Genomic DNA, 7723 nt, shown 5'->3' with positions numbered 1-7723 from the left:
GAATATATATGCCTTTTAGATGTCTTAAACTCATTAAAGATAGATAAATGAGCGCGTGAGTCAACCTTAAATTGGTAATTAATGTTGGAACAAAATTGATTTAAAAATGTTTGCCCCTAAATCTATAAAGGTTTTGATGATAACAAAGTATTAATAAACAATTGGAAGGACTAAAAATTTATTTTAAAGTGCGCAGATATTAGCTTCAGATAAGCTCTGAGTGAAGCTCAGAAGATGTGAATTCAGAAGTTCACAAGCGCTCAGAAGATGTTGGACTTCAGAAGTTACAACCTTCAGATGATGAAGTCATCAGAACTTCTTAAGTGTCTAAAGCTTCATCAACCTCTGAAGATCTTCTTGTAATCTGTGAAGATTCCCTTTTGCAAGTCAACTCTTCTACCAATGAAGAAAAGGACCTTTCAAGCCTGATCAGTACAGCTACTCTCATTTTGTCTGTCCTCTCTTGAGAACGTGGGTTTTCAGACTTGTTAGCTGAATAAGGAAAGTCCTCTCTGCAGTAGTCAAAGTACCTGAAACTCTTACTCAGTTTTAGATACAACCAAACTGCATCAAGACAAGCTGCTTTAAGACAAAAGATTATCTACTTCAACGGTTCTTTTGCAACGACTCTTTTCTAGTGATATATATACTAGAAGGATCAGTTGTATTAAAAAAACAACATAATCAAGGATTTAACTCGCGCTGAACAAACTCTGAATTCTGTATACAAGTTCTGAACCTCTGATCTAGTGTTTTTGCACTCTTAGTTCAAATACTTTGTACTCATTGTATTTGCTCTCGTTTAGGTTCTCATAAGAGCATTTGTATACTTTCATTTACTTTACTATTACTTGAGGAAACTTAAGCTTGTGTGCTTAAGTAAGAAGTCTTAAGCTTGTGTGCTTGAGCATTGTTGTGAAGTCTCTTGCTTGTGTGCTTGAGCAGGTGTAATCTTGTATGATTATAGTGAAATCCCTTGGAAGTGCAAGGGGACTGGACTACTCTCGTTTTGTGAGAGGAACCAATATAAATTGCTTGTGTACTTTCTCTCTCTCTATCTTGTTATTGTTTGTGTTATTTATCCGCTGCTAACGTAGTTAAGTTAAGAACTTGAAAAAGTTTTAACTTAGCTAAAACACATTTCAACCCCCCCCCCCCCTTCTTGTGTTTTCACACCTTCAATTGGTATCAGAGCACTGGTCTGTTACTTTCACCTAACAGTGAGACAGTAAAGATCTTGTGAGAACACTATGTCTGGAGGAGACGATAGTAGTACTAGAACTGGTGAGGACAGTGCTGCTGCTGCCAGTGGTGCTGGTGGTGGTGGTGGTGGTCCTAGAAATGCTTATGGTTATGACTACTTAAGTAATGAATCACATGAACATAGTGGCAATAGAAAAGCCCCTATATTCAATGGTGATGCTTCATTATTTGAGTGGTGGAAAGAGAGACTGTATAGCAATATTACAGCTATTGATCATGAGTTGTGGGATTTGGTTGAGTTGGGAGTAACTTTTGAAAACTTAAATGAACATGGTAGATTGTCCATTGAGCATAGAAAGTTACTCACACCAGCTAACCTAAAAACCTACACAAAACATCACAGAGTAAATGACATTGTTGTTGGTGCTATAAGACATGAGGACTATGTCAGAATAGAGGACAAGTCTTCTGCTAAATCTATCTTTGACTCTATGTGTGCTACCTATGATGGTAATGAAAAGGTTCAAGAGGCTAAGGCTAGTCTCTTGATAAGGCAATATGAGCTATTCACTATGCAACATGATGAGAGTATTGAGACTATGTTTACAAGGTTTCAAATCCTTGTATCTGGTCTTAAGGCTCTGAAGAGAAGTTATTCTACCTATGACCATGTTCAGAAGATTCTGAGGAGTCTTCCTATTGCTTGGAGACCTAAGGTCACTGCAATAGAGGAAGCTCAAAATCTCAAGACCCTGAGTCTTGAAGCTCTGATAAGCAATCTCAGAAGCCATGAGATGGTTCTGAATGCTGACTCAGAAACTAAGAAGAAGTCCAAGTCAGTGGCTTTACAATCAACTAGGACTCCTTTTAAGGCTCTTAAGACTCAGCTTCTTGATATTGAAGAAGAATCTTCTCCTGATGGTCAAGAGGATGAAATGAATGAAGATGAGTTTGCTTTATTCACCAAGTTTCAGCAATGGAACAGGTTGAACAAAAGGAATTTCAGAGGACAGCTCAAGAAATTTTGTCAGCAAAAAGGATGATCAGAAGAACTGTTTCAACTGCAAAAAGCCTGGACACTTCATTGCTGATTGTCCAGAAATGTCTGCCAAAGACAAGAGCAAAAGATACAGTTCAATGAAGCAACAATTTAAGAGTAAGTTGAAAAAGAGTTTGATGGCCACTTTTGAGGAGCTATCATCTGAGGAAGAAGTTGAGGAAGAGGAAGAGGCAAATCTAGCCCTAATGGCTTCAACTGACTCAGATGCAGATTCAGAGGATGAATCAGAATTAGATTCAGAGGTTACAGATGAGGTATTTTCTGACTGTTCTAAATCTCAACTTATAACTGCACTTAACAAGGTAATTGAGAAACATCTCAGAGTGTTAAGTAAACAAAAAGCTTCACAAGAAAAGCTTAACACTCTGAATGAACAGACAGATCATTTTCAAGGTTTATATCAAGAAACTCTGAATAGAGTGAATGATCTTGAAAAAGGATGTGCTGTGTGTCACAAACCTGTTGATGAGCAAGAAATGGCACTTCAACAGTTTGTGCATCTCAACCTTGGTAAGAGCAAAGCTGCTAATCTTGTTTATAATGTCATGAGACATAGAGGAGAGGGAGTTGGCTATGAATATGGTAGAACATATTCAAAGCTAAAAACTTATCCCAAAAAGGTTGGAAAATCTTGGGTTTACTATGTTGTACCACAGAGTGAAGAAGGAAAGAAATTTGGTACTCTGGAAAATGAGGATGATGATCTGAGAGAATTAGGAAATGACAACTCAGAGGAACCAAGTTCCTCATGATCTGGGAAGAAAAGCTCAGAAGATAGAAGTTATTCAGAACCTGATAATATTAGTTCAGATGTTCTGAAAACTTCAAAATCTGAGACTTCAACTTCTGGAACTAGAGGAATTTTAGTACTTGAGAAAAGTCAACCTAAAAGCTCAGAAGTTTTTAAAAGAAAGTCAAACCTCAAACCTCAGAGGCAATATAGGACTAAGGTTATTTATGATTCTAGAATCAGTAAAATAACCAATCAGAACAATGGATTGGTGATAGATACAAATTTTGGAATCATAAACAATCCAAGTCCTGGAATAATAACAAAACTCAAACTAAGAAAAATTTTCAAAAGAGTTATTATTCCAAATCAAAATCTTTCTCTAATACTCAACAACATAGTAAGCATTTGTGGACTAACAAGTATGGACCCAGAAGATGGGTACCAAAAGCTGAAATAATGTACCATTCAGATTTACCAACTAGGAAAGGATATGTCCTACCTAGAGCATGGAAACAAGTCCTATGCAAAGGAAGAAAGGCTTATGTCCTAGACAAATGGCTGATAGGCTCTCAAGTTAACTATCAGAACTTGAGATGTGAAGAGGAAGAATACTGGAATGACTTTATCATTAACTGTGATAAAGAATTCCACCGTAGTGATTAAAGTTGTTTCTCATACAGCCTACCATTCAAAGAAGTATCATGAATCACTCATGGTATCTGGATAGTGGATGTTCAAGGCATATGACTGGTGACAAACAACTATTTTCTAAGCTGACTATGAAAGAAGGAGGATCTGTTGGCTTTGGAGGTAATCAAAAAGGAAAGATAATAGGTACAGGTACAGTAGGTAATTCTTCCCTATTTATTAATGATGTTTGGTTAGTTGATGGACTTAAACATAATCTATTGAGCATAAGTCAATTTTGTGACAATGGTTATGTAGTTATCTTTAATAAGGAATCATGTACTGTAACCAAACAATCTGATAACTCCACTGTATTCAAAGGTCTGAGGAAAAACAATGTTTATAAAATAAATCTTTCTGATTTGAATGAACAAAAAGTGATGTGTCTTTTGACCTTGAGTGAAGAAAAATGGATCTGGCATAAGAGGTTAGGCCATGCTAACTGGAGGTTAATCTCCAAGCTTAGCAAGCTTGACCTTGTCAGAGGTTTACCAAAAATCAAGTATCACTCAAACACACTTTGTGGTTCTTGTCAAAAAGGAAAGATTACAAAATCTTCTTTTAAACCTAAAAGTATTGTTTCTACCTCAAGACCATTGGAACTTCTTCACATTGATCTATTTGGATCAGTTAACACTGCCTCAATCAATGGAAAGAAGTATGGATTAGTGATTGTTGATGATTACAGTAGATGGACTTGGGTAAAATTCCTAAGAACAAAAGATGAAGCATATGATGAGTTTAGTGTCTTCTGCAAACAAATTCAAAATGAAAAAGGCTACACTATTTTAAAAGTTAGAAGTGATCATGGTGGAGAATTTGAAAATGAACCTTTTGAAAACTTTTGTGAAAAATATGGCATTCTGCATGAATTCTCTTCTCCTAGAACTCCTCAACAAAATGGGGTTGTTGAAAGGAAGAATAGAACTCTGCAAGAAATGGCCAGAACCATGATGCATGAAACTAATGTAGCAAAGTTTTTATGGGCAGAAGCTGTAAACACAGCATGTTATGTTCAAAATAGAATCTATATCAGATCTAAGTTGAACAAAACTGCTTATGAATTGTTCAAGGGAAGAAAGCCTGACATTTCTTATTTTCATCAGTTTGGATGTACTTGTTACATTTTAAACAACAAAGTCCATCTAAAGAAATTTGATGCTAGAGGTTATAAGGGTATCTTTATAGGATATTCTGAATGCTCAAAAGCATACAGACTGTATATTTCTGAAACACACACTGTAGAAGAAAGTATGCATGTCAAATTTGATGACAAAGAGCCTGACCAAGTGTCAGAGTTTGTGGAAGGTTTGTCTAGATTTCAGGTATCAGAGGATCAGTATTCAGTCATTCCAAACTATTCAGAACATCCATTCTCTGAAGAACCTCTGAACATAACAGTTCCTACTGACTCTGAACAACAAAGAAGTGAAGCAACTGCTGAACCTGCTAATGATGAGTCTGAAGATGATGAGCCCCCAAGAAATACTTTCAAATACAAATCATCTCATCCAGAGGAACTGATTCTAGGCAACAAGGATAGTCCAAGAAAGACAAGGTCTCAGCTAAGAAATGAGGAATCCTTAGTTGGTCTTATCTCTATGATGGAACCTTCAAAGATTGATGAAGCTCTGAAAGATGATGCTTGGATAGTAGCAATGCAAGAAGAGCTGAATCAATTCCAAAGAAATGATGTATGGACTCTAGTGCCCAAACCTTCACACAAGAACATTATTGGAACAAAATGGGTATTCAGAAACAAGCTGAATGAACAAGGTGAAGTGGTAAGAAACAAGGCTAGATTGGTTGCACAAGGTTATAGTCAGCAAGAGGGGATTGACTATACTGAAACCTTTGCACCAGTTGCTAGACTTGAAGCAATCAGGTTACTTCTATCTTATGCTGTTAATCATGGAATAACCTTGTATCAGATGGATGTTAAAAGTGCCTTCTTAAATGGTTTTATTTCTGAAGAAGTGTATGTTAAGCAACCTCCTGGTTTTGAAGATGTCTCAAACCCAGAACATGTTTTCAAATTGAAGAAATCACTGTATGGTCTGAAACAAGCTCCAAGAGCTTGGTATGATAGACTCAGTAATTTCCTTCTTGAAAAGGGTTTTGAGAAAGGGAAGGTTGACTGCACACTCTTTAGAAAAACAACCAAAGAAGACATTTTAATCATTCAAATTTATGTTGATGATATTATTTTTGGTTCAACTAATGCTTCCTTGTGCAAGAATTTTTCTAAGATAATGCAGGATGAATTTGAAATGAGCATGATGGGAGAATTGAAGTTCTTTCTTGGAATTCAAATTAATCAGAAGAAGGAAGGAACTTATGTTCATCAATCAAAATATACTAAAGAACTTCTGAAGAAATTCAACCTAGATGATTGCAAAATAATGAACACTCCTATGCATTCAACTACCAACATGAGCAAGTCAGAAGATGAAGGAAAAGTTGACCAAAAGGTCTACAGAGGTATGATTGGTTCCTTACTCTATCTGACAGCCTCTAGGCCAGATATTTTATTCAGTGTTTGCTTATGTGCAATATTCCAGTCAGATCCTAGAGAATCTCATCTTACTGCTGTAAAGAGAATCTTTAGGTATCTGAAAGGAACAACTAATCTTGGACTTCTTTATAAGAAATTCAATGATTATGTACTGAATGGATTCTGTGACGCTGACTATGCTGGAGATAAAATTGAAAGAAAATCCACAAGTAGGCAATTGTCAATTTGTTGGTGAAAACCTTATCTCCTGGGCTAGTAAAAGACAAACTACTATAGCTTTGTCTACAGCAGAAGCAGAATACATTTCAGCAGCTAAGTGTTGCACACAACTGCTCTGGTTAAAATATCAGTTAGAAGATTATCAGGTAAGCAGTCACAATATTCCTTTATATTGTGATAACACTGCAACAATTCATTTATCTAAAAATCCTATCCTACACTCTAGAGCCAAACATATTGAAATTAAACACCATTTTATCAGAGATTATGTTCAGAGAGGCATTATAGATATTAAGTTTGTTGATACTGAAAATCAATGGGCTGACATATTTACTAAAGCCTTACCTGTTGAAAGATTTGATTTTATAAAGAAACATCTGAACATGTTTTCAATCTCTAAATAAAATTTTTTTTTTTTGGCAATTAAAGTATAAGAGGTTATGTATATCAGAACTTATGATTCAGAACATCTGAAACACAAGCTCTGAAATACTTAACTCTGATAGAATATTTTAAAAAACTCAGAGGCTCTGAACTATTTAAATGGAAAACGTTTGGTATTTGCTACTGAACAGTTGTCCATTAAAATAGCAGTTACCGAGTAATTTTCTGCACGTGGTCTACGTGTGTCAGGTAGTGGGTGGTTAATGATGACTTTTAGTATTCAATTTTTTGTCAATTAGCGTAACTTCCCAAATTTGCCATTTCTGTGTTAACTGTATTCATTTAAATAAGCTTACACAATACACTTGCACACTTTTCACTCTCACAACCCACACTTTCTTTTCTCTCTAAACCTTCAACAAAACTTTCTTTCTCTCTCGTTAGTTCCTACCCTTACCCTAAACTCCATCATGGCTGGTGCTTCGTCTTCTTCTACATCAAAGATCCCTCCATTCATGTTCAGAAATCTTCAGCTCGTTGGGAACGAGATGGAGTTTCCAGAATCTGAACTTATCTTTCTATCAGAGAAGATGGTTTATTTCGACAGTTTACAGGCAAATGGGTTTGATGTGAAAAAGTACTTCTCCACTCAAGGTTGGGATAAGTACTTCGACATGCTTAATGGTCCTATCTATCCAGATCTTTTGAAGAAATTCTGGATGAAAGCTAAGGTTTTTGACAAGTTTGAAGCTCAAAAGGAAGAACGTGCAGCAATCGAACGAGATCCTAGTCTGAAAGGAAAAACTAGGAAGGAAATGGGTCTTTTGGAATTCACTGGTACACAGATTAGGTCTAATATCTGTGGTTTGAATATGGCGTTCTCTCCTATTCACTTCAATGCGCTGCTTGGTTTGCCTAACTC

General features: G+C 36.1%; 1 pseudogene; it reads left to right on the top strand.

The window, feature by feature from the left end:
- Nucleotides 1–1403: 1403 nt before the first annotated feature.
- LOC123886181 lies at nucleotides 1404–4402 on the top strand (annotated as a pseudogene).
- Nucleotides 4403–7723: the final 3321 nt, after the last annotated feature.

This window comes from Trifolium pratense, linkage group LG5 (assembly GCF_020283565.1).
Source record: "Trifolium pratense cultivar HEN17-A07 linkage group LG5, ARS_RC_1.1, whole genome shotgun sequence".
NCBI lineage: Eukaryota > Viridiplantae > Streptophyta > Magnoliopsida > Fabales > Fabaceae > Trifolium > Trifolium pratense.
This window is presented reverse-complemented; position numbering and strand designations above follow the sequence as displayed.